Source organism: Triturus cristatus, chromosome 9, assembly GCF_964204655.1.
Source record: "Triturus cristatus chromosome 9, aTriCri1.1, whole genome shotgun sequence".
NCBI lineage: Eukaryota > Metazoa > Chordata > Amphibia > Caudata > Salamandridae > Triturus > Triturus cristatus.
The window spans coordinates 828,639,261-828,664,059 of record NC_140592.1 but is presented as its reverse complement, the minus strand read 5'-3'; positions in this window follow the sequence as shown (position 1 = coordinate 828,664,059).

The window sequence follows — 24,799 nt, the reverse complement described above, 5'->3', positions numbered from 1 at the left end:
TTTGATTTCCCTTTCCCACATACCATTGTATATATTTTTAGGTTTTTTTCTTTCATGTACGCAAGAGAAGTTTTCAATTACACACTGAAAGCAATAACAATAATACACTCTTTATTGATAGGTTTAAAAAAAAACATTTACAATTTAAAACATGACTAAATTGAACGATAAAAATGACAGTGATGAATGTTACTAAACCGTGGATTTAAAATTACTTAAAATTAGGGGGGCCATTATGAGCTAATAATGTTCTGATGAAGGACATTGCTATGGATTTCTTGTAGTCTCTGATTTAATTGTTGAGTCTATTAACTCAGCCGCCATGCTGTGATGAGGAGGATTTGGGTGTGATTGTGGATTCCAATAGTTTTGACGCTTTATGGACGAATTTCGTAAGCCCAATGTTTAGCTTGGTGTTCTCAGGGTTAAGAGCGGCCATTATTGCTTGGCGGCAAGATCGAACTCCCAACGTAATACATTGGCCTCGCAGCATTGACCGTCTGGCCGTCAGCAGTGCAGGGCATGCACAGACGATGTGTTCCATTGTTTTCGAATCATAGCCACACAACCTGCATTCAGTCCTACTACCTGGTCGGTGCCATTAGGGAAGGTTCTTCAGAAAGGGCCAGTCACCCATCCTCAAGGAAAAAAACGTATGTTTCCAATAAAGTGCATATGTGCTTGATAGGTAGAGCGGCTGAACACCCACTTTAAAATGAGCAATTACAGCCCAAGCGTGTCTCCTTTTTGACAGTATTGCCCTGTCCGAGTGAAAGGACCACAATCTAACATTTTTTTAATGGCGGTCTTTAACACCGGGTGAGAGGGGTTTGTTTCCCAGAAGTCTTTTACACCTAGTAGCTGTAAATTGCCGATGCTTATGGCTGGTCTGATTTGTCTGAATTTCCTGCCATAGTCGGGCCTCCAAGGAACCCTCCTGGGCACGGCACAGTCTGTGACATAGTTTAATAAATGCACCTGCCTCCACTCCATGATGATCTTGAAGTCCCAGTTCGAGTCTCACTTGGGCTGGCGAGGCAGATCTTGACAACCGAAAGGCTCTTTTAAAATCTTTTGTTGTTAACTTGTTTATTGATGTACTGGTTGTGCTCTTAATGATCTTGTGTCCATACATCAGGGAGTTGATTACTTTAGCCTTCATTACTTTCAGCATGGGGGTTAGGCTGGGACCTAGTAGCTGTTTTGTTAATTTTGCAGCGGTCACTTCTAACAACAGGGCTTTAGTTTTCAATGCCTCTTTATGCTTGATAAAGGTACCTCTTGTGTCAAGAAAGATGCCCAAGTATTTATAACTGGGGGTTGATTCTAGCTTTGTTTTGTTGAAGTACCACCTTTCTATTGACCTTTTTTGCTTCCCAAAAGATATAGTTTTGGTTTTTGACAAGTTAAGCTCTAGATGGTTTCTTATCGTTTAAGGTAGCAGTTCCTCCAGTAGCCTCTGGAGACCCACTTTTGTGTGACTTAACAACACCAAGTCATTGGCGTAAAGCAAATTGGTGATGCGGGTCCCGTCTAGTTGAGGAGGGTGGCAGTTTACACTGTCGAGTACAGGAGAAAGGTCAGATATAAACAAATTAAAAAGGTGTGGGGCCAATACACAACCTTGTTTGACGCCTGTTTCGGTTCGGATCTTCCTGGAAACGTGGGAGCCTTCACCCAGCTTGATTTTTATCCATGTTTCTGTGTTGAGTTGGATTATTGCTTGAAGAAGAGGCTGGGGTATGCCCCACGATTTTAGTTTCTGCCATAACAGACTTCTGGGCACACGGTCGAAGGTCGCTTTGAAGTCTACAAAGCAACAGTGCAGCTGGATTTGTTGCACTGTCGCTTTCTCCATCAGGACTGTTAGCGTTAACAGATTGGTTGTAGTACCGGTGTTAGCCACAAAGCCCGTCTGATTAAAAGGAAGGCACGCAGCTGTTTCGGCCCAGGCCTGTAGCTCCTCCAATAGAATATTTGCATAGTACTTAGACTCCACGTCGAGAAGTGCAACCATTCGGTAATTTTTTGGCTCGTTTCTCTTCCCACTTTTTTAGATTGGGTAAATGATTGCACCTCGCCAGGACACTGGGACCATGTTGTTTAGACTGCAATAGAGAAACAAGGGGGTTAGGTATTCTGACCATAGGCTAACATCGGATTTGAACATGGCTTGAGGGAGGCCATTTGGGCCTGGGGTTCCTTCGGTTCTGGCTTTCGTTATGAGGCACGAGATCTTGTTTTTTAAGGCATCAGGAGTCACGGTGGGCTCTAGTGAGGTATCGTTCCTTTTCATTGATTCCTTATCTGTCGGATCTTCAGATGGAATTTTTACAGGGCGAGCTCGCCTCGGACACTCCAGTCCCGGGGGGGGGGGGATCATAGGGTTAACGGGACTGGAGGAATTGGTGCAAGCTTCGTTTATATTGGTGTCCCCAAAGTGAAGAGATAAAAACGTATTCCAAACAGCTTCACTAATATTTGCACTGCCATACCCACTTGTACTTTGTTTGCTCCTATTTAGAAGAGACCAGAATTGCTTTGGTTAGGATTTTTACTTTCATAGATGAGCTTCAGCCAGAGTTGATCCAAGGCCACAAGTTTTTCCTTTTGTGTAGAAATTCTAAAAGCTGCTTGGGCTTGCTTATAGTTATTGAAGTTGATTTTATTGCTGGGGTTCTTTCTTGATAGACGGAGTGCTCGGGTCCTCTCAGTTCTTTATTTCCTTGTGGCTTTTGAGATGTAGAATTGAGAGATTTGGTTTCTCGGGCCCCACCTGATTGGCAATTCGTTGAGGAGGAGGTTTGTAAAAGAGGTCCAGCCACTAACAACATGAGTATTTAGTTCTAGGGATTGATGTAATAGGGCTCTGCTTTTTTCCATCAGGGAAGGGGCCATGGAGTCTGACCACTTAACCGCTTTAGATCCTCTGTGTGGCTGCCTGAGTGAGTATGGGCAAGTTCTTGATGGTGTGGAGTGCTGGTGGATAATGTTATCATTTGTGACCGGTGGTCACTCTCTCCTTGTGGTGCGATTTGATAACTCTTGATCCAGGGCAGTATTTCTCTACTTCGTAGAGTGAAGTCCAAAAACAAGAAGGATCTGCCATTTGACTGGGTCCATGCGGGCGGGATGTCGGTGGGGAGGCGCCCATTCAATATGGTAAATCCTAAGCTGCTGAACTGCATTGCCACATATTCGCCCAATGTCGAAAATTTGTTTCCAACAGGAATTGACTGGGATGCAAAGTGTGGAGGAACTCTTGGGGGGTCCGGTTCTGTGTCATCGGCAAGATTGCAGTAGAGATTGTTATTGAAGTCACTTGAAATGATACTTGGTGTGCTGCCATACTTGCCAATTAAGTCACAGATGGAGTTGATCAAGCTGTCCATTTTGGCTTTTTTCCTGGTGGTGCAGGGGGAGATATAGACGTTGAGGATGAGCAGCTGAGGATCCGTAAGTGAACTTCCCAGTATTATTCCGGGAGCCAATCCTCTTCAAAGTTAATCTGTTTAATGCAATTGGATAATTTTGTTGATACGTAGATCGAAAGACCGCCACTTGGTCTACCAAACTTGGACTGCCTGGTGGAGGGTGTCATAAACTCCAGGAATCCCACTATTGGGATACTTTCTCCTGCCCATGTTTCCTGTAAAAGAAGGATGTTGTATTCTTTTAAAAAGTCCAGGATGGTGGCAGATTGTTTACCTGCCCAAATCCGTTAATGTTCCAGGAGCATATTGTTAGACCGTAATTAATGGTGGTTCAATCGGTCTGGTTTCCGGATAGAACGCCCGGCAGCCATAACCAATCTGCTCCGTCGAAGTTTCGCTGGTCGGTTGCGGGCTCTGGGATTATTGTTGGAGAGCTGCCTCTTGCGGACCTCAGTACTGAATAGGGGGCTAAGGAGGAGCTGGAAGTAAGGGCATGATTGTTTTCCAGTATTGAGGGGTAGCGGGGAGCACATGGTATTATTGTTGTTATATCCCAGGATTTAAATTGGTCAGTTTTCGTCAGGACCAAATCCCGGGTTACCGGGGTTACCAGTGTTACTTGCGTAGCTTCACCCGTATTAGATCCGGTAGATGGAATGAATTCTATAGCGATTATGTCTCTTGATTGTAGGTGGCTTAGGTCTGGTAATGATTTGAAAAGTTTTAGTATATTCCCTCGATTGAGGATGTCATGAGGGCCTCTGGAGGTAAATTCTGGAATGAGCAGTGTTTTGGGGGCTGTTTGGGGGCTCACAGGGCTCGTTAGACAATACTGGCTGTGTTTGCTTTGATTTTTCTTCAATGGGCTTTTTTGGTGATGTGGATATAGTGATTGATGGAAGGGGCAATTCCCTATGATGGGTGATTGGGGATGGTGAAGGATGACTTTTATTTGTCGCCACCAACTTGCAACAGCTTGCTGAATTCGTGAGATTCTTACAACCAGGTTCTGTGGTTATACTCTGTGTACGTGATTTGTTGTCCTCGATGGTAAGAAGAAGGAAGAAACTGACTTCTTGAGCTGACATCTGGAGAGTTTCAGGACTCTGTTGCCCTGCCTCCAATGCTGGGTGCTTAGTTGGCGGTTGTTTAGGGCCGGGTTTTGCTTGTATTGATGGTTGCAGGGGGTGTCCCATAGCTTGAGGCAGCCGTGACTGCTGACTGGTCTGGTGTGGATGTTTTGTCTGTGGGGGCAACTGATTCAATGTTAATTGCGGGCTCGTCTGTTCTCCTTTCGAGAAAAATGTCGAGGGGGCATTTCCTGGAAACGCTGTGTCGCTCATAGGGGGGTTACTCATATTTGAACTTGTAGTGTCGATTTTTTGTTTATTCTGGCTTTTTCGTTGACTTTTCTTTTCCCTTTTTCGACAGCCGTTGTGAATTATGATTTTTGGATGGTTCAATAGGGAATGATTTAGCATCTGCTGTCTCCGTGAGGTACAAGGAAGGGGGTCGGGTTTGGACTTTCGAGTGAGATGGGCCCTGTGCCGGGCTTGGAGCCTGAGGAGAGGGATCTGGGGGCTCGGACACCGAGGGCTTCTTTATTTCTGTTAGGACTGCTGAAAGAAATTGAGGCAGAGATGATAGGGAGTCAATTATAGGGGAGCAGCAGCACACTGATTGTACCAGTTGAGTTTGGGATTGGGCTTTTTACATAAAAGCGTTAAGCGCCTCCAATTTTTGGTCAATCCCAGCGGTATAAACGGCGAGTGTATTTAGTAGGTGCACCTGCAGATCCATCTTGTCTGAATGATATGTTAGTGCAGCTGACGCTGTTTGAAAGGTTTGTAATAATCGAGACTATAGGTTATTAAGGTTGGCCGATGGAGAACTGTCCTGCCTTACAGACTCTTTGGGTTCAGTAGTAAAGAATGATAGGTGTAAAGAATTGTGGATTATGTTGTTGCTTGACCCTTCTCGGATGACCGTTGGGTCAGCTTGAACCCCTTGATCCACCTTGGCTAGAAAAAATTCCGACTCTGGTGGGTCTGGATTGCTGAAAAAGGCTTGCAGATAGGCCATGACCTGTGGTAGTAAGACTCTAGGACTCTTTCGTAGCTTGCCAGGTTTAGATTTGGTTAAAGGGTAAAATACAGATGGAGAAAGCGGGCCTAGGTTTAAAAATGGTTGAAAGGTTGACAGGTGGACGTCTCTAGGGATGATTACGTTGGGGGAAACTTGTTCTAGTTGAGTTGTGTGTTGAGCTGGAGGTTGAAAGAGAGCCTGTTGTGATTGACTGACGTCCAGGGCTACTAAGGAGCCTTTGCATAGAGATTCTGTTGTTAATAAAGCACTGGATTGCGTCGAGTTATCGGGCCCTCCGGCGTCCCCGTGGATCAATGGCAGAATCATAATTTGTTTTGGCAATAGCTCGGAGGCTATGAGGGGGGGGTACCTATGGGGGGGTACCTGCTGTTTGTCCAAGGTGCTGGTTATTTTCTTCCGTGCTATCGCCGGTACTGTGGTCCTAAAGTAGTCTCTTAATGAGGCCTTGATTTTTGTAGGTTTGGATTGTTCTTTAAATGTAAAATGTAAATGTGTATGTACTTGTATAGCGCACTGCCACCCCCAACGTGGGTATCCTGGCGCTTTTACTCATACCGCTGTGGAACCCTTCCTGACCTTTCCCTGTGAAATGTCCACTCCTGGGCACCCCCATGGTGGAGCCAGGCATCCCAGCGCTGCTGGGGTCGTTGTGGAGATTAAGCAAGCTATTGCCCAGAGTTGCAGCGTGGGACCCATGATTAGAATAGGCACCGAGGCGAGAATTATCAGGTCTGAGGAAATTGAATCCAAGACCCACCGAGGCGGGGGATTGAACACTGGTCCCGGGCCAGAACTCTGCATCAGGGTCTGCCGCTCTAACCATTGAGCCACACTTCTTCTTTAGAGCCAAGTGTTGGCTCCTCGGCGGTTAGATGCGCGTGTACAGGCACTGGATCGGAAACTGTCCTTGAATTTGCAAATGTTTGGCAAGGCGAAGACGCCATTGAGGGTTCTACCAGAAGTTCGCAGAAGTCCATTTTCTTTGCACCTTTTTTGGAGAGTTTTGATGGAGCTTTCCTTACTCTTCCTGATCTCATCCCGGGAACTTTTTTATTATTTATTCATTTTTATTTTTTTTATTTAAAGGGCTGCGCGACTTCCTGGTGGTTCCTGGTGATTCCTATAGATTGGTTAAGGTAATGGCTCGGGTTGCTTGGTTAGTTGATTGATGAAAACAAGTGAGGTTAGTTAAGCGATTAATTAATTGATCGATTGGATTATATATGAGCCCTTGGTTTTATACTGTAGCTTTATTGTATTGTATTGCAGATATTGATATTAATTATTATTTACTTGTTTTTACTAGTTTTTATGAATTTCTTCTCTCCGGTGGATTTATTGGTTGCTGATTTATTGATTAGTGATTTATTGATTTGATAAAATAATTGTATTTTATTTTTTATTATATATTAAGAGCCTGCCTGCCTGCCTATGCCTTATGACTCTTGGAATGGCTGGTTTACTGGAGTCCCAAACAGTCGGAATGTCTAATATTTCCTAGTTTTTCCTTGTCCTTTCCTTGTACTTATCTTTTTTTTTTTTTTTTCCTTCCGGACCTTCAAGACCTTCCCATGTGTTGGTCGCAGTGTTAGAGCTAGTGCTGATGGTACTGATGTCCGTTGTTGTTATTATTATTTTTGATTTGCAAGTGATTTTTTCCAGGCAGTCTTTTTTCGGTGATTAGTAAAAGGTGATGGGGAGGGCTGGAGTGGGCTAGAGCAGGGAGCTCTGGCTGAGTTGCCGGCTACACTTGATCTAGACAGACCACCTTTGCGGGCACTCACACTGGTCAGCCATCGGCCGGACTCGCTCCTCCAAATTTCGCTTGCTCCCACTTACTACTTCGTTGTTGCTGTTTCCCCCCTGGGTATCTTAAATCCGCCGCTCCTCTGTGTGTCCGTGCGTCTACTCTCTCCGCTGTCATTTCTGTCCAGGGGTCCCTCTGTGTCTTGCCTCTTCTGCCGGGTCACAACTGCTGGGTCACAACTGTAGCAAAGTGGCTCCACACACCTCACCCTCACCTTGCCCCATCCCTCCCCCCACCTCACCCCCCCTCTGCCGCCTCCTTGCTTGCAGCCTTGCAGTGGCTGCTACTAGGGGCAGGGGGCAAGAGACTAGGGTGGTGGATAGAGGGCGGAGGGTAGAGGTCAAGAAGAGAGGGTGGTGGACTGCCACCGTGCCCCCCCAGGCCACAAGCCACAAGCCACAGGAGGGGCACAGGAGTCACAAGGAGGGTCACAAGGAAGGGCTGCTACACGGACCGCCGCAGGCACCGCAGGCAGCACCGCAATACCGCAATCCGCTCTACTGTCCACGACCACGCCAGCTGCTAATGAAGGCAGAGATCGGGACAACGGTAGTGGGAGCAGGTGCAGGAACCGCAGAATTAAAGCGTCTTCCTCGTTGTGAGCAGGGCAGGGCAGGGCAGGCGATACTGCCAGCTGCGGAGGGGGACCGGGTAGGGGCCGGGTGGGGGCCGTGGCCGGGACAGCAACTGCCGCCGGCTCACCTCGCCTCGCCTTGGCTTGATGCTGAATGCAGATTGCAGGATGCGGACTGAAAGCAATTTGTGGTTTTACACAACAGAACCGCATCATCTGCTCACAATCCTACAGGGTTTGGTAATTTGCCAACCTTAGGTACATCAACATTCAACTTTTCCAATGACTTATCGACTTATCAACGCAGTTAACACAGAGGAAAAACAATAGTGAAGCAAGGACACAGCCTTGTTTAATTCCATGTGTAACCCTAATACATTACGTACACTCACGTTTTATCCCATAACGCACCCAAGCAGATAAATGTTTAAATATTTCTCATAGCTAATTAATAATCTCTCTAATGGCACCCATTTTCTCCTGTGTCTTCCATATTTTGCATGGTTAACCAAGTTAAAAGCACTTGTTAAGTCTACAAAACATAAATGGAGATGCCAGCTCTTAGATAGGGTGTGTTTACTGACAATAAGGTGAAGGTTTATGCACTGTCCTATAGTCCCTGCCTTTCTTCTAAACTCGTATTGGGACTCTGTGACCATTGAACTATCATTCATCCAATTCTCTAGCCTTTCTAAAAGGGCTCTACCCATCAGTTTGGAAGTTGAATCAAGAAGGGACATAGGGCAATAGCACCTTACATCATCCCTATCCTCCTTTTTGAAAATCGGGACGATAACACTTTTTGTCCAAGTTGTGAGCCAAAATCCACTAGCTGATGCATTACACACTCTTAACAAGATTTCTACCAAAAAGGAGATATCTAATTTCAAAGTATCTATGGGTACCCCGTCGGAACCAGGTGCTTTCCTATGAGTACATTTTTCTAGAACGATCGTTATCTCTTTCAGGCATCATATTTGGGCAAGCTATCATTACTAACTTTATATCATGAACAGGTAAACTATCATGATTGGGGTTGAATATTTCACCAAAAAAACTCAGTCAATTTGAGGGTTGCGCTAAAGTCTCTATCTTGGCAGTGGTTTGATCTTTAAAAAAGGATAATTTATTGTTTTCCAGAAGAGTGGTGCATCCCATGTACCTGCTGCCTGTGTTAATTTTCTCCAGACTTCCTCTTGAATCACAATTTTTCATTTAGTTAAAACCTTTTTATAAAAATTCCTCAAGGTTTTGATCTTTTCACTATTTCTAGGGTTGTCTTTCAAAGCTTTCCTAGGATCCTGATTTACTTTTGAGCAGTGGTGATCAAATCAACTAGAGCTTATAAAGTTCTGCATTGGTTTTTCGATTTCCTGCAATTGCAGCTGTGATATTACAAAAGGCCATGTTAATACAGGAGTCAGTGGTATTCTTCGTTGTACATATTTCAAAATCTTGGTGGTTTTTATGTACTATTTTATCAATGATGGAGGACATATTAACACTGGACCGGGAAATGCTTATGCCATTATTTACTGGGGTTTCGATGTCTGTGGCTAAGCAGACCCCCACCTGGTATTTTGTCAAGAGCCTAAGAGTCAGAATTTATGGATGGTGATCCCTAAAGGAAATTTCAACAGCCTCACATTTTTCTATCAAACCTAGGCCTATTTCATAAACCAAAATGTGATCAATAGTAGAACAATATCTATGACCTTCATAAGTTGGGACACCGACTTATCCTACAGCGCATGGTTGCTCCAAGAGCTCTCAATTATACTTATTCCTTATCCCATTGATAGTGTCACTGTAAAGATCATGAGGAAAAGGAGGATGGACTTCACCATGATCATCCCTATATCCACAATTATTCCCTTCTAAAACATCACATTTTCTGCAGTTGAAATCACCAGCCCAGATATATACACAATCATGTTTGATGAATTTTGTAAATATACCAAATGCCTTTTCTAAGGCCATGACAACCTGATTTCTGGTATTATCCAAAATATATTTATAGAAATTAATTAACAATATATTCAACAATTTGAAACCATAATAACTGGAAGAACGGTGACTTAATATATTTTTTTTTAGAGTCAATGGGTATTATGTAGATAACAAGGTGGCTAAACCTCCTTTTGTTCTTCCATTTTGTGAGGAGGTAGCTGGTGTTATCACAGAAGAATACCCCTCAATGTAAAAAATCCATGTATGCCATGTTTCTTGTAGAGTAATCAGATGGCAATTTTAACCATGTCCAGCCAGGCTTCATCCTCCATCCTATTTCTAATCCCAGCAAAGTCCATGCTGTAATGACCAGCGTTTTATTCAACAGAGCCGTTTTTGTGATAATTTCAAGGCTGGTTACAATTACCGGGGGAGCTTTTATACTCAAAACTATATTTCTTCTTCAAAAGTGGGGCAATCTGTTTGATGTTAATATTGGAGTATGCCAATTTGTACATGAAAGAACCCAAGTGGTACTGCTGCCATTAACTTCTGGTCGGCTCTCTGTCATCCTTTGCCTATGAAATAAATCTCTGAGCAGGGCTACAACCATCATTGGGGGATGAACATTTACAGCAGCACAATCCCTTTACACAATTTCCTTGCAAAGCCAACCCAATTCACTCTGCTTATCATTATGATTTCCTATTAGAAAAGGTTTGTACTTTGATTATTATTCTTTGAGAACCAATAAAAAGCTTTGTTTTCAAGTCCCTCAATTACTCATTAACATTAGGTGCCAACGCTGGTACATATTTCAGAACAATTATATATGGCCTTGCCTTAGGGAATAGGTGCAAAGAGTCTTGAGCATTCCTTGTAAGTCTGGGGGTTGTAGCTTCCATATCGCCATTAGTGTTACTATTGGTATTCAAAAGGGCTGACTCAGTTGTTGTTATATGCAGAGATGCATTCTCCCTTACTTGACGTGGTACAACAAAACCAGTTAAAATGTTATTGGCCTCCCCACTTGAACAATGTCCTATAAGTTCCTTAGTGACCGGTTCCTGAATGGTATGTCCGATAGGATGAGTTGAGCCGGAGACCTTGCCAGGAAGTATTAAGTCTATAACCAATTTCTAGATCAATTCAACATCATTCTTAACCACTTTTATTTCAGCCATACGTTTTCTTTCAATGGTATCTATTTTAACATGTACATTTTTAATAAGCCCGCCAAACATTTGATGTTATTTGGTGCTAATTCGCCCTCCATTCCTTGTGCTTTTACAGTCCTTGTTTTAGGTTTCACTGTTTCATCTTGAGCATTGGACTTAATTAATAGTGTTTCTGTTGCCTGCTTGCTTTTTTTAGCAGGGGGAACCAATTCAGTGCTGTGTGACAAAACAGATATCTCTAATGGAGATGTCAATACACAGGGCTCCTTGGTTGTATTGTGAAAAGGATATGTATTTTTCCCAGGGCAGCTAGTGTCATTTGCTACACTTTCTAAAATAACTATTTCTTTCCTAGCTTCTTCGAAGACTGCATTCAGGGCTGATTTGGTGTAGGCCAAGCAGTCCTCTGCATTCACTATTTTGCTATTGTTAAGTCCCATTGCATCAGTTATATAGTTTGTGGTTGATGTGCTAGCTCCTGCTGTTTTTTCCCTTTCCCACAGAGCTAGATACCAGTTTCCATTTTCCTATAATGGCGCTGATAGACACAAAAGATGTCACTTTCAAAGATGTGTTTAAAGGGGATGATAGGAGCTTCTTACCACTGGCTTTAATCGGAAAACCAAGGGGGGGCCCAGCTCAGCCTCATCCAGCTGCTCTTGGCCTGGTCTTCGCCCGGGCATGCGTCTGAATGCATCCTGAACTGTGAGGGGAGAGGCTGCACTATGAAGCACTATGTCAAAGTGGCTCCCCCTGTCAGTAACTGTGGGCAATCAGGCAGCCAAGAAGACCCCTGGGACCGTGAGTCCCACCAGGGAAGAGCACAGTGCAAACACCAACAGAGTTCCCATCAAATCTAATAATGGTGAGTGAATTACAGGAACAAGCCTCTTGCGAATATAGCAATAACACACCAGGGGTTCGGAAGGGGCTATAGGGCAATCAGGCATTGTGGGCCTTTTTATGGCTATTTTGGTGCCTGTTTTATGGTCTGCTGGGCCGTTTTATACTGTTGACTTCCCTGATATTAAAACACACATTGCATGTGGCGAGCTCAGATCCATGCGTTCTCCCATACCTTGTAAAACACTTATAAAGAATGTCTTTATAAGTTAAAAATTGAGCCAATTTTTACACATACTACTTTTTTAGCTATCTAATTCACCAATGGAGGCTACTTTTAGTTTGGTGCCCCGGCCTATTTTTGTCTTAGTCCTTCCCTGAACACCCTTGAGTCATGAATGAATGAATGAATGAATGAATACATTTTATTGCTGGTTACTTAAAACCATAACATAAAACCTTAGCATAAAACAAAATTGTAAAAGTATCAGCATTTAAAAGAAGGCAATAATTAAAATCCGTGGACGTCAAGCAGACTTGCATTTGACTGGGTCTCTATGTGGTGGAGCCGTCAGCAGTAATCGAGTCTGTTTGATGAATTTACCAAACGAGGCCATATGTTTTACTGTGTTCAATGTGTACAGTTGGTGAATCGCCTCCTTGGCTGAGCGGGTGCCCAGTTGTAATAGAATTGGCCGTAGATAGAGACTGCGAGCTGTACGCAAGGCCGGGCAACAAAGTAAGAGATGGGCCAGAGACTCGTGTTTGTAGTCGCAGAGCCGGCAACCCTTGGTCACCGGTGTTCTCGATTTGGTGTTGTATATTTCTTGAAGAGGCAGAGGGTGTAATCTGGATGCTAGGATCCTAAATAAGGCTGCTCTGCCCACGGCCTGCGTGAGGTGATGTTTAGGATTGAACCCTTTTTGTGGCAGGGTTTGGCTTACGTGCAGGCCTTTTTTGTCCAACAGGTCCAGGTCTAGAGTGCGAGAGTGGATGCAAACTTGTTTTTTAAGTATGCATTTGATGGCGGAGTACTTAATGATCTTGGGGTTCCAGTTCTCCAAGGCTAGTTTGAGCTGGTCTGCTCCAGCTGCGAGGGCAGTTGACCATGGATTCCCGGGTTCACAGAAGATATGTTTTAAAACCGCCTTCATAGATTTCTCTTGGGCCGCTGTAGTAAGAAAGTAATATTTGCACAGAAAGGCCATCTCTTCCAGCGTTTGTTGGTTCAAGGAAAATTCTAGGCGCACTAGTGTGTTTCGGGGGCACGCAGGTAGATGGAACAGCCTTTTGTGGGCACTGCCATGTATTTTTTCTAGTTCTTTCGTTAGTTTTCCAGGGAATGCTAATTGAGCGTAAGTGAGGGCGGGCATTAGTTTTGCGCGTAAAACTCTTCGGATGGCCGTCGTGGTTGGGCTGTGCAAAGTAGCTTGTAATTTGCAGAGGGCGTAAGTAATACATTTCCCTTTCATTTGAATTTTGTGCAATTGAGCACTCGAACGCCCTGATTCAGTGAGCCAGACGCCCAGGTAATTGTATTTTTGTGCGCTTTCCAGTGTCAGCTGGCCAAGGCTCCATCTTGCTAATTTCTTTTTCGGGTGATGGCCGAAGATGACAACTTTAGATTTGGATTGGTTGGCCACCAGCTTGTGGGCCACGTTGTATATTGCCAGGGCCGACAGTGCTTTTTGTTGACCTATTTTAGTGTGGTCTAGAAGTACCAGGTCGTCGGCGTATTGAATAAGCTGTATCTTGGTGTCCCCGATCCTCGGCGTGGCCAATGCTGCTCCTGTCAAGGCTTGGCCCATATCAGCGGTGTACAGATTGAACAGAAGCGGTGCTAGGACGCACCCTTGCTTTAAACCCCGATCTGTTTTTATTTTCTCTGTTGCTGAGGTATTGGGGAGTTTAATTCTAACCCACGTTTTATGATATAATGATTGTATTGCTTTCAGCAGTGCGGGGTTGATGTTCCAAAGTGCCAGCTTCTTCCAAAGGATTGTTCGGTCTACACCATCGAACGCTGCTGAGTAATCAATAAAGCAGGTGAAGGGAGGGAGACCTTTGCAGATAACTGCTTGATGGGCCAGATAAGAAAGGGCTATTATGTTATCAATCGTCGATGCCCCGGATCTGAACCCTGTTTGAAAGAATGGTAAGAGACCTTCGGAACTTGCCCAGTAGGTTAACTCTACCAAGATGGAGCTGGTGTAGGCCTTGCCCTCGATGTCCAGGAGAGCAATCATTCGATAGTTGTTCGGGTTGGATTTTGGACCTTTCTTGTGAATCGGATGAAGAAGCGACCCTCTCCAGGAGTCTGGCACATCCCCCAGGAGCCGGCATTCTGCATAGAGGAGCGTCAGAGTCTCGGACCAGAATTCTATGTTTGCCCTAAACAAGGAGCCGGGCAGGCCGTTAGGACCCGGGGCTCCGTTGTGTCTGATTTTTTTTTAAATTCTGGTGACTAAAGCTGTCTCTAGTACAACTTTAAATTTGGCGGAAGAGTCTGGTTCGCCAATCCCAGCGTAGTCGTTATTTAGGTGGAGACTATGTTGGTCATCTTGGTATAATGTCTCTATGTGACTGACCCAGGAACGTGCATCAAGTGAGTTTTCTCTGTGGTTGTGACCTTGAGCGAGGGTGTTTAAATAGCTCCAGAACTCTTGGGTTTTACAAGGTCTTAACAGTTCAAAAATCCGCAGCCAGTAATCGTGCTTTGCAGCCCACACCGTTTTTGAGTGACTTTTTGCGGCTGTTTTTAATCGCGTTTTGTCTTGGGCAGAGACGGTTTTTCTGTGTGTTCTACGTAAGGCGTTTAGTTTTCGGGCGCTTTCTTTAATTGCCGTGATGGTTCCTGGTTTGTGGGGTACATACATTCGGACACAACCGACATGATGTTTAAGCTGCTAATGGTCGGTGGTCGTGTAGGGTGCTTTTTGGGAGGGCAACTGTTAGGTGCTGGGGTTTAAAGCGTGCGGCAACTAGGACCAATCTTTGCTGAAGTTTCCCATTATGCAGCAGAAGCGTTTGTCCTGTCCCAAGTTAGTTGTGATTTTAATTGGGGTTTCATTGGCGGGGCTGGGGATCGTCCCCCCTTTGGATCCAAGGAGGACAGAGACTACTTGCGGTGCTGGTTCCCGCGCAGCACTTGTGCCCTCCTGCCGCCCTGTGTTCCCCTCTGAAGAAGCCGGACGAGTCTCCATGCCGCAGGTTTTCAATATCGATGGGTATTTTTCTAAAGGTTGAGTCTTTATTTTTATGCCCCAGCTGTCCAGTAGCGTATGGTGATTTTTCATAATCTCTGCCGGAATTGGGCTGGTAAAGGTTAGCTCAGGGGATTCGTTGGTCTCATTAGGGCCTCGAGGTAGAAAAGAGATGCTCTCGATGTCTGTTGTTTTTATCTTTTCCACCCTTGAGTCATCACATCATTGTTTGATGAGCACACCTAACCCACACTTCAGGTACCTTCATTTGGTTCTGGTTTTACAGTTTTTTAAGATCAGCACATGGCTTGTACTTTCTTAATGCCAAATATATTTTTTGAGTGGTGTGATTTCCATACTTGGCATTCAGGACTATTGTTATAGTCAGAGATAAATTTACCATTAGTAAGCTGGCATGGGGGTTTTTAGAGCTGGCTGTATTCCCCCTTTGGCCGGGTCTGGGCCTGATTGCAAGTATATGTGCTATTGTTGTTGTTATGTTATGTTATGTTACTGCCATTTATATAGTGCAACAGCTGCCCCAGCAAAGGGGCGTCCCGGCGCTGTCAGCAGAGCAACTAACATGGAGGGAAGGCAGGGACTACACAGTGGGAAATAAGTATGTTTTTATGGCCTTCCTGAAAGCCAAATAGTTGGTATGGCTTTGAATGTACGAGGGCAGTGAGTTCCAAAGGAGAGCTGCCCTGCTGCGGAAGGAACGACCTCCTGCCCACACTCTCTAGAACCTAGGGGCCCTCACCAAGTGCTGGCCAAGTGAACGGAGCTGGTGTGTGGGAACATAGGGAATAACTAGTTTGGCCAGAATACTAGGAGTGTTGAATTTCAGGGCTTTAAAAGTGATGCAAAGGGCCTTAAATTCAATTCTCCTGGCCACCGGCAGCCAATGAAGCCGGTGGATTGTGGTTGACATCGGGCAGAACCTGCGCCAGCCAATCAGTGATCTGGCTGCTGCGTTCTGAACCCGTTGCAGCCGAGCAATCTTGGCCTTATTTGCCTCTAAACACAGAGAACAGGCATAATCCGAACTGGACATTATAGTTGCCTGAATGATAGTCTGGCGCGTCGGGGGGTCAAAAAACCCCAGTAGGAGTCTAAGCCCGCGTAAGAGCCCAAAGCAAGTCCCTGCTACCTTTTTGGTTTGGACTTGATAGCTGAGCGATGAGTCCAACCATACCCCCAGGTTTCTGACGGCTTGATTAGGAGGGGGGGCACTCCCCAGGCTTTCTGGCCACCAAAGTTCGCACCAAAGCCCATGGTCCTTTCCCACCAACAACACCTCTGATTTACTGGTGTTCAGCTGGAGGCAGTTAGCAGTCATCCACTCAGCGACCACCGCCAGGTCACCCTGAAATTTCAGGGCGTCCCTCTTGGTGTCGCTTGAGAGTGCCACCATCAGCTGAGTGTCGTCGGCGTAGGAGAGCATGGTCAGCCCCCTGTTTCTAGCCACCGCGGCCAGCGGTTGGACATAGAGATTGAATAAAAAGGGACTGAGAGAGGAACGCTGTGGAACACCTTGTTTAATGGGGTGAATGCCTGAGACAAAAGGGGGGATGGTAACCCTAAATGACCTCTCACTAAGGAACGAAGTGAACCACATCAAGGCCGAGCCGAAAATCCCCGCCTCCTCCAGGCGTTGTAGCAGAATGGCATGGGACACTGTGTCAAACGCGGCACTAAGATCCAGAAGGATCAGCGCCGACGTTTGCCCAAGGTCCAGAGCAGACCAAAGATGTTCTGTCACAGCCAAGAGAGCAGACTCTGTGCTGTGACCAGGTCGAAAACCATTCTGGGAGGAGTCCAGCTTGCTGTTCTCAGTCAGGAAGTATGAGAGGAGTGAGTTAACATGCGCCTCCGTGATCTTGGCTACCCACGGGAGTAGTGAAATGGGGCGGTAATTTTCGGGCTTGGCCGGATCCAACAGAGGTTTTTTAAGTAAAGGTAGCACTTTGGCATGTTTCCACGCCTTGGGCACAATAGCGGTGGAGAGCGACATATTAATTACCTGCTTCAAGGAGGGCATAATCGTAGGCAACACCCTTCTAAATTGCTCTGGTTTAAGGAGATCAGCCGGTGAGACAGATTTAATTTTCCTGCAGAGTACTTGCAGTTGGTCTGTGGGAATGGGTGCAAGAGACTCCAAGATATTGGCAGGTTGATCACACCCTGCCACTAGAGAGGTGATAACTATAGCAGGGAAGGACCTTTAGATAAAAAAGGGGGCAAGGTCCTCACATTGCTCATTGGACTATATTTTCTGCCCTACGTTGGTCTGCTGTAGTTTAAGGCTGGAGAGTATCGAGAATACGCTCTTTGCCGGGTTATCGCTGTTGCGGATTAGGTCGGCATAGAACGCTGCACGCAACAGTTGAATGGCCTTATGATAGCTTTTGACTGCCGCTCAATAGGTGTCTTTCGCATTGATGTTAAAATATCTTCTCCATATACCTTCCAGCTCCTTTTTTTAATAAATCGGCCCAGTTTTGGTAAAAAGGGCAGCATGTCCGGCGTATGGCGACAGACGGGCGTGGACGGGCGCAGATGGGCTTGCCTTTGGCGCGCCGCCAGCGCTCGTCTGCTGCGCGTAGTGCAATGCATTTATTTTTAAAGGGGACGAGTGATCAGCTGGAAGCAGCTGATTGGAGCGTGAGCCGGAAGTAGTAATCACTTCCTCTAGCACGTAACCGTCCCTCCACACAATCTGAAAAATCAGTGGTGGACCGGGGACTCAGTGCAGGTAGGCAGTACAATAGTGTTACTTTAAAACAAAATAACTGCGTCTTTAAATGACATCAAGTAAGAAAAACAGTGTGCAAGTTTAAAAGGTAATGCTGACAGAATTACACAAACTAGTGAGAACGGGAGCCCTTTCCCAGGCGCTCCTCTCACCCACAGTGTCAATGTCTGCCTCCGTCACGCGCGTCCGCTGCGTGTAGCGCGATACATTGGAGCGTGAGCCGGAAGTAGCAATCCCTTCCTACTAATTGCCCCTGGTAAATAACTATACCACAGGGGTCATTATTTATTGGGTGCGATAAATAGCAACTATTATGATTTTTGGGGAAATAACATGGAGATTTTGGGATTTAACGCACCAAAAATCACATGAGACGGCAGGGCCGGACTGGGAACCAAAACTGGCCCTGCCAAAGTGCTCAGCCGCCCCCCCCCGGGGGGTGCCGAGCTCTTTGCCAGCAGGGCCGGACTGGCCGTAGCGGGCACCGGGCAATCCCCCGGTGCACCGCATGGGTGGGGGCCGGTTTTGGGCCCCTGGGGGCCGTTTTCGTAACAGGGCCGTTTTTGCAGCATAGTTGCAAAATCGGCCCTGTAACAAAATCGGCCAAAAAATATCTCTGGCAAAGAGCTCGGCAGCTCCCCCAAGCACCGGGGGGCCCGCCAAGCACTTTGCCAGGGCCCGTTTTAGTTCACAGTCCGGCCCTGTTTGCCAGGGCCGGTTTTCAGCCGATTTTGTTACAGGGCCGATTTTGAAGCTATCCAAAAGCGGCCCCCACCCGTGCGGCGCACTGGGGGATTGCCCGGTGCCCGCTACGGCCAGTCCGGCCCTGTGAGACGGTAATGACCGGTTGGCTGTTCCATGATATATTTCGGCATGTTTGACCTGCCAAAATTTAACTAAAGTTGATGAATTTAACGCATCTGATAATCATCAGATGCATTAAATAACACTCAACTCCTAATTCCACCCGTGTGTAAATGAGTTTACACACTGGTCACAAAAACATCACTGACACATAATCAGGCCCACAGAAAGGAGTCAAGCAGTGCTCAGTATATTTCTACTTCCAAGAATAAAACATCTATTAGCTTTTTCCTCTTGATTCGGCTGCTTTTTAAATGTGTTGCACTAGTGCAAACCACAGGAAGGTGCTGAAATGAGAATGCATAATGAATTGCTCAAAGCTATAATTTACATTCCAAAGTCCATTTCACACTTTTTCATTTTAAAAGGAGCCAGGCGATTTGTGAAGACCTATACATATTTTATGAGTTTGGGATTGTGATTGTTACTTCAGGCAGTGTGCTACGTGGCTATTGTATATTTAGGTTTATTTATCCTAACTTGCTATTCTCTTTTCTGCTAATAAAAGCGATGAACCTGCTGTGCAGTTCATGAATCAGTTTGCATGAATTTACATGTTATTTGAAAATTAATTACATTACACTGAGTTCAGGTTACATATACTATCACGGTTTCATATCTACTCATTTAAAAAAAAGTAATGGTATTTCGTCTCCGGATGTAGCTTATATATCCTGGGATAAAATTCCAGCTTTTCATGCTTTTTGAGGCTGATATAGATTTTTGGAGAATAAAGTTTGTGCTGATGGAAAACATCCTGTCAAATGGAAAAATATGCCCCTGATTTGTAGAGAACAAATCTGACATGAAAATGTGTTCTTTATGAAAGATGTATTAAGATCATTTCTAGGGCAGGTTCCGAAAGAGGAATGGAAAGGATTTCAGATGAGTGGTTTAATCATCAAATAATTTGTAAAGGAATTGTCCATCCTTTAATTTAACAATAAAGTCCTCCGACAGTGGGAAGACTTTTGGTTCCAAAGGGGAAGTGGTAGGTTGCTGGACTTTGGGGATATCAGTGTAACTCCTACAGGCAATCGGGCTTGAGGTGTTACACGGAATTGTCTGATGTTGCCTTAAGTGTGCAAAGAAGGTAAAGACTGACCTATAGAAAGGCTAGTATTAACCTATCTCTGGTCTATAGAGTTTCTAGCTTATCTTTAAACTAGGTATCTTCGTCTTTTTAACCTACAACAAGCCTTATTGCCTCGTGAGAACATTTACGTACTTGTGATGGCTGGCTGATGCCATAAATGAAAGTGTACTTTTCTGGCAAGTGAACTTTAAGGTTATTTTTCTTGCATTTTTTACGGACGGATTATGGCATTTTTTTTCTCTTGAAACAACATTAAAGGGTGAAGGAAAGTCCAATTCTAATGTGAAAAAACACATGCTGAAAACGTTGTGTAGTACGAGTGGTATTCGTATTCCAGGAAGTCCATAAGCGAAAAAGCTTCCAACTTTGAACACCCCTAAAAAATGTGCATCAAAAAGTACTTTTCGATGCCAAATGAGGATATAAGAAAGCCTTTTCGGGTAGAGTAGAGGGCGATTGGCGCATGGAATTAGTCGTTAGAGAATAATTTATTGCAAAGCCAGACCACGGACATCATTCTGAGTGCCTGGAGATGTCCCAGTTACTCTGCCGGTCCAGGTCAATATCGGGTTTTATTCAGTAGTGCCATAAAAATAAACTTAGAAATTAAGAATTACTAACCCATCAGAATTACAAGACACTCGCAATGAGACCCTAAGGAGGCGCTCTGCCACATCAAACTAAGTTGTCAGGGGTCTATCACTAAGACTATAGCGGGAATGTTTTTTGGATGAGGATAACAATGTTACTGATATGAGGCAGTGTTAGAAATGGAGTTTCTGGTTGGCTAGTGTATGCACCTAAGCTAGTCAGGGCGAGTAAGTTACACACCAAAGATAACCTGTGCTCACTCTCTGGTAGCTTGATGCAGAGCAGGCAGGCTTATCATTGGAGACAATGTATAAAGCGTTTCTGCAACACACTCACAGCAGTGACACAATGAAGACACCACAAAAGAGACTCCACACAAGATTATATAAATATCTATCTCTATATTGTATATACCATAAGACCAAGAAACGTCATAAATCAATAATTACTTTGCCAACTAGGCTATTGTCAAGCATCACAATGCAGGCAGTAAGAGCCAGGCTCATATGTTGCAATTGTCATGAAACATCATTACTGTGAATACTATGCAGTCTTGTGAAATCATACGTGTTATCCTGAACAGTGTAAGGTATAAAATGACAAAGAATAATCTTTAGGGCATGTAATGTGACAGGTAATGAACAAATCACATCAATTACCAATGATCATTATAAGTACATAAATCACTGTAAAATGATAGGGCACAGCACACCTGCGCTCCTTAAAACGTGATACGGTAATTGGGCAGAAATCGTAGACCACAGAAACAACTGCGTGCCTTTTATAAGTATTACAGTAATTTCTTAGTAGAAACCCCCCACAGCACCTTCCTGAATGCGGCATGGGTTAGAAAGGTGAGTGGAACCTCTGTTGAGGTTTCTCCCAATAACCTGGTGAAGAGGGATGCCCCCAAGGAATTTCAAATGGAGCGGGGGCAAGCACCCTCTTCATGCCCCATGTGCAAAAATGGCCCAGAACAGCTGCCCGTGACTGTGCAGGGCAATTGCTGGTATCTCATAGGTGGCAGCTGAATCGGGGATAAACGAATGCCCCCCAGCGGTGTGAGGAGTGCAAGCACCGGCAGCGGGTTGGCAGACTCAGAGTGGAGCCCATAATCCAAACTCAGCCTCGCCCTGTGAGGCAGGATACAGCAGCCTTGATGCCTGCCGGCATCTTCTACGGTCTTCTGGTGCCATGTCCAGGGAAGTGCAGCTTGGTGGTTCAGAACCCTAGGCCACACCAAACCAGTCCCAGGGGCCACACTCAAATTACATAACGCAGGGGGACCTCCAGGCAGGTCAGGACAGTGCCTGCCCTCGGGTTAGGCACTTGTCCTGGTCTTGCAAGGAGCAGGACGCATGCGACAAGGGAAGCACCAGTATTGTCAGCCAGGCAGTAATCGAGTCAATGCCCCGTTGTCAGACTCACCAGATATTGAGTCCTATGGCAGGGGTGGAATGAAGGAATCAGATGAGTTCTTAAAGCAGCACAGCAGTCCTTCTGATAGAATTTCAATTCCAAATCCAAAAGAGCTCTGAAAACATGGGGTCAGAGCAGCTGTGTTTATACTCAAAAGTGTTTCAGGGTGACTTCAGAAGAAGCCTTAGAATGGCACAACACCCTCCTTCAACTTAGCTCTGGATTCAAATATCAGTAGGGGGTAAATCAGCCCTTTGTATGAGGGCAGGACACAGCCTATACAAATGGAAGTGCACCCTGCCTCCCTCTCCCCCAGCCCAGGAAGATTATTCGTATGCAGATGTAACCTTGTCATACCCAACCCTTCCTGTGGGAGGCCTGTCTGGAAAATATGCACAAAGTGTAGCTGTCAACCAGGCCCAGATGTGGATTGGAGTCAGGCTGCGAAGCACAAAGAGTCATAAGCAGAGAGTAATGACCACTTTCTAAAAGTGGTGTTTCTAAAATATTAATGTAAAATCCAACTACACCAGTGAGCAAAATGTATCACTACCATTCTAAACATACCAAACTTGGTGACGCTACTCCTTTCAGATCAGGAATTACTATTAGGGAATTCCCAATGCTAGCCTATGAGAGGTGTATGCCTCAAAGTAGTGTGAAACAAATTGTTTTTTGTCACTACCAGGACATGCAACACAATAAAGTCACATGTCCTACCTCTTCAATTGCACAGCACCCTGCCCATAGGGCTACCTCGGACCTACCATATGGGTGACCTTTATGTAATAAAAGGGGTGTTTAGGGCTTGGCAAGTAATTTTAAATGCCAAGTCAAATTGGAAATAAACTGTGCAAGCAGGCCCTGCAGTGGCAGGCCTAAGACAGGTTTGAAAGGCTACTTCTGTTGGTGGCACAATCAGTGTTGCAGGCCCACTAGTAGCATTTAATTTACATTCCCTGGGTTCATGGTATACCACTTGACAAGGGACTAGTGAATGAAATAGGCCAAGCAGGTGTAAACCAATAATACAATGTTTTAGGGAAGAGAGCACATGCACTTTAGCTTTGATTAGCATGGTAAACTGCCCTGAGCCCCAAAACCAACAAAAAGAGGGTCAGAAAAATAGGAGGAGGAAGGCAAAAAGTTAAGGGATAACCCTGCAAAAAAGGGCCAGGTCCAATACATCACCCTTCCAGCCTAAAGCCAGGGTACACTAATCAATCCCTTGATGGGCTTCCCTGCTTAGGGCTATAGAACATGGACCCCCCTGGCCCACTGCTGCAGGGGCAAGGTCCAGTTCTATGCCTCTCTGTACCCAGTTGGGTTATTCTGTCTATACTCTCAGGGCCCACTAGGCTAACCCATGGAGAATTCTTCTCATCATCTGCGGACCCCATCTGTGAAGCACCTAACTTTAAGATGTTTACAAATGCATCCCAGTAGGCAGACAGTGCCACCATGACCAACAAAGTGATGTGGCCCATTCAACCCCTGGGTCAGACTTCTGTCCCCAGTCCACGGACAGCAACCAACAGAGACTACTGACAGCTGTGAGCATCCAGAGTAAGGTCACATGCCTTCCAGGGGTTTCTGTACTCTGTGGCATCACATAGTGGGGGCAGTAGCCGCAGGTGCATCACATCCTTTCTCCACTCCACCTCCCACTAGTTCAGGGGTGGTATCTTAAGACTGGTCCTCCAGTGTCTGTACCCTTAGACTGAACAGGAGCCAGAGGTGAGCCCTTCCTCCCCCTCCTTCTTGGGTTCTATGCCTTCTTTTGGGAGTGGTACCCCCAGAATACAAAACTGTCAGGGCACTGGTGGCAGCCGTCCTGCACAATTATACCACCAGTTCAGGGGTTCTACCCTGCAACTGGTCTTCCAACTCAGGGTCTGTACCCTTGGGTTGAACCAGTGTCAGGGATGAGTCTTTCCTCCTCCTTCTGGGGTTCTGCACCCTCCATCTAGGAGTGGTACCCCCACACTGCAAAACTGTAGGGACACTTGTGGCAGCTACCCCTTACCCCAGTGCAGGGGTGATACCCTGAACCTGGTACTACAACCCAAGGTCTGTACCCTTGAGCTGAACAGGAGTTAGGGGAAGTCATTCCTTCCCATCAAACCCTTCCATCCGGGCCTCTGCCACCTCCTCTGTGGAGTGGTACTACCAGAAACCAGAATTGGTCGGACGCTTGTGTCAGCCATCCACCACCCCCCCCAAGTTCTCCTGACATTATGGGGTCCCCCTCAGTGGATGGTCTCCTGGTACAGACTAGTCTCCCTTCCTAAGACTCTCCAGGCTCTGAGGCTGGGCATAGTGCACCCTGGGACATTGCCCACCACCACCTATCCTCCTTCTCTTAGAAGGGACATGGGACCCTTTACCCACCCCACCCCACAGGGAACTGTCTGGACTACTATGAATCTCCCCCACCCTTGGTTTGGGGAACCCTGAGCCACTCCCGTTAGGTTCACTCCCAAATGCCTTTCCAGACCTTCTAGTACTCACCCTGAGGTCTGCCTACTTTGCAAGTTTCCTGGGGTCAGAGAACTTAAATTCCAACAGGTGTTGGCTTAGCCCTGGAAAACAACAATGGAACATGTGCTCTCTAAACATCAGATGAGACACCCCTTCAAAATTGTTTACTGTGCTACCCTTCACCCAGTCATCCATTTATTTGCAACAATCCTCCAGAAATTCCTCCCAAGATTGGTGGGACAGCTTTTCTGTTGCCCCTGAACCTCAACCTATACTCATCATGGATAGAGCCATACCTTCTAATCAGGATATCCTTCATGGTGGTGTACCTCTGCCTGCCACTCTTTCTATGGCCAGTTGGGCATACCTCCCATCCTCAGGAGTATAACTCCCCAGGCCAGTTCCCCAATCCTCCTCAGGGATCCTGCACTCTACCAGAGCTCTCTCCTACTCCTGTAACCACTGGTGTATGTCATCCCTCTCCTTACAGCTAGGTGC